Here is a 3,223-nt window from a genome sequence, read left to right on the forward strand (position 1 = left end):
TTATCATGTGCAGACACTCTGCCAAACAACATAATACCCTTGTTAGCCTCTTAAACCCTTCAGGATACAGGTGCCTCAATACACTGTTCCTTAACTTTGCGTTCAGTAAAAAATAACTTTTTCTTTTGGTGTGCAATTCTATAAAGAGATGAGGTTTAGGTTGACTTTTTAAGTCTTTTGCATATTGATGAAAAGATTATGGTTACTCCACTGAATTGCCTTTGCATTATCAAAAATGAGTTGGTCACATTTGTGTCAATTTATTCTGCTCATTATTCTAAATGTTTACCTTTATACCAATACCACACTGTCTTGGTAACTGTAGCTTTATATTAAGTCTCAAAATCAAGTACTTAAGTCTTTTTTTAAAAATAAATTTATTTATTGTCTAAAGTTTTACATATGTCTCCTTTTTCCCCAATTGACACCCCCCTCCCTCAGCCATTCCCACCTGGGGCAAGCCCCACCGCCCCAGTGTCTGTGTCCATTGGTTATGCTAATATGCATGCATACAAGTCCTTTGGTTTCTCTCTAACCCCCCACCTCCCCTGCCATTTGTCTCTGGATCTATTCTTGTTCATCAAATTATGTTGATCATTTTTTCCCACATATGAGTGAGGTCAAGTGATATTTATCTTTCTCTAACTGGCTTATTTCGCTTAGCATAATGCTCTCCATTTCCATCCATGCTGTTGCAAATGGTAAAAGTTCCTTCTTTTTTATAGCGGCGTAGTATTCCATTGTATAGATGTACTACCGTTTTTTAATCCACTCATCTGCTGATAGGCACTTAGGTTGTCTCCAAATCTTAGCTATGGTAAATTGTGCTGCTATGAACATAGGGGTGCATGTATCCTTTCTGATTGGGTTTCTGGTTTCTTGGGATATAGTCCTGGAAGTGGGATTACTGGGTCAAATGGGAGTGCCATTTTTAACTTTTTGAGGAAACTCCATACTGTTCTCCACAGTGGCTGCACCAGTCTGCATTCCCACCAGCAGTGCATGAGGGTTCCTTAAAAATATGAAATGCTTTATGAATTTTCATGTCATCCTTGCACAGGGGCCTTCCTAATCTTCTCTGTATCATTCCAAATTTAGTATATGTACTGCCGAAGTGAGCACAATCACTTAAGTCCTTCAAGATTGTTTGGCCATTCTACATATTTTGCATTTCCATGTATATTTGAGAGCCAATTTGTCAATTTCTATAAAAAAAAATCCTCAGATTTTGATTGGAGTTTCATTAACTCTCTGGATCAATTTTGGAATAATGACATCTCACCAATATGAATTTTTTAACTTATAAACATGGTTTATCTCTCTATCTGTTTAGCATTTCTTTCTCTCAGTAAGTTTTTATGTTTTCAATATAGAAGTTTTATGTTTTTAGTAAAATTTTCCCTAAATAGTTTTATGCTACTTAAATGGCATCTTTGGAATTCCTTTTTTTTTTAATTGTTTAGTGCTAGTGTATAGGAAGACAATCTTAGTATATTAATCTTCTATCTGGCAAGCTTGCTAAATTGACTTGCTAGCGTTAATAGGTTTTATTATTGTCTTGGTAGAGTGCTTGGGATTTTTTACATATACAATCATGCCATTTGTGAAAAAGGACCATTTACTTCTTGTCTAATCCGTGTACTTTTAAATTTTTTCTCTTGCCTTATTCTCCGGACTAAGACCTCCAGCACAATATTGAGTGTAAGTGCTAAGAATAGACATCCTTTCCTTGTTCCCAATTTTAGCCTTTGATCATTAAGTATAATTAAAGCTGTATGTTTTCTGCTGGTGTGTTTACTGTTGATGAGCACTATTTTTAATGCTTTTCTTCCAGTCATGGAATGGGTTAGTATAAATATTTTCATATATTAATTTAAATTTGCGACTAACTTCTCACCTTGTCCATTACAAGTCACCCTTAACAGAACTGGCTCTACCTATGAAGAAAAAATCCATAATGTGGCACTGCTGGGATTCAGAAGCAGTGGCCTCAAAGATCTAGTGAATACAAGGTATTTCAAAGTCGCAAATAAGGACAGGGTCGGAACTAAAATTACAGAGTACTTCCTCTCAGACCCCATATGAGGCCTTTTATGTGTGTCATCTCCACTTCTTTTCTTATCTGTGCAGAGTCAGAACTTTATTTATTTGTTTGTTTATTTATTTATTTATTTATTTATTTCTATTAATCCTCACCCAAGGATATTTTTTCCATTGATTTTTAGAGAAAGTGGAAGGGAGGGAGGAGAACAAGACAGAAACATAAACATGAGAGAGACGCATCAATTGGTTGCCTCCTTCTCTTGCCCGGACCGGGCCTGGGGATTGAACTTGCAACCCAGGCACATGCCCTTGACCGGGAATCAAACCTGAGACTCTTTGGTGTGTGGGGCAATGCTCTAAGCATTGAGGACACCAACCAGGGCCAGAATCAGAACTTTTACATAATTCTACATATGATCCCCGACTTATGATGGTTCAACTTACAATTTTCAACTTTACAATGGTGTGAAAGCAATCCATGCAGTAGAAACTAAACTTTGAATATTAATTGTGATCTTTCCCAGGCTACAAAAATGCGGTATAATACTCTCTCATGATGGTGGGCATGAAGTGATTTTGCCCAACTGTAGCTCTTGTAAGTGTTCTGAGCATGTTTAAGGTAGGCTGGGCTAGGCTATGAGGTAGGTATAAATGCATTTTCGACTGACAATATTTTCTATTTATGATGAGTTTATTGGAATGAAACCCCATCATAAGTCGGGAAGCCCCTGTATTCATTCCTCCATCTTCAGCAGGGGAGAGTGAAGTGCTCCAAAGCTTTTCTGATCACACCACACAGGCTGGGCTCCTGGGCTGCCTCTCGCTGCTGCTGCAGGGACCCAAACATGATGTTGTAACGGATTCTCCAAGCAAGAGAGGAACAACTGATTTCCTCTCTTGCGGTGATTTTTGACCTGAAAAATGTTTCATTTGTTATCACCATATATTAAGAATTTGTAGTCTCCAGAAAGTTCTAATATATAGCTTGTGTATAGAGTCTATTCAGAAGACTCCCCTCCTAAACTAGATGATATGTTTCCATTGTATTTCCAAGGGATGCACTGAGGGTCTTTCTGCCCAACCCAATTTTCAGATGAGGAACAGAGGTTTTGGGAGACCACATGGCCTGCCCAGGCTTACACAGCCAGGTACTGACCAATCCTGGACCGGGACGCGGTGT

At 38.2% G+C, this 3,223-nt stretch overlaps 1 non-coding gene across 1 annotated transcript; it reads right to left on the bottom strand.

The window, feature by feature from the left end:
* Nucleotides 1-1,015: 1,015 nt before the first annotated feature.
* LOC132228881 (U6 spliceosomal RNA) lies at nucleotides 1,016-1,122 on the bottom strand. The gene has a single exon (XR_009451491.1). It is a non-coding gene; the product is annotated as a U6 spliceosomal RNA (small nuclear RNA).
* Nucleotides 1,123-3,223: the final 2,101 nt, after the last annotated feature.

This window comes from Myotis daubentonii, chromosome 2, assembly GCF_963259705.1.
Source record: "Myotis daubentonii chromosome 2, mMyoDau2.1, whole genome shotgun sequence".
Lineage (NCBI taxonomy): Eukaryota > Metazoa > Chordata > Mammalia > Chiroptera > Vespertilionidae > Myotis > Myotis daubentonii.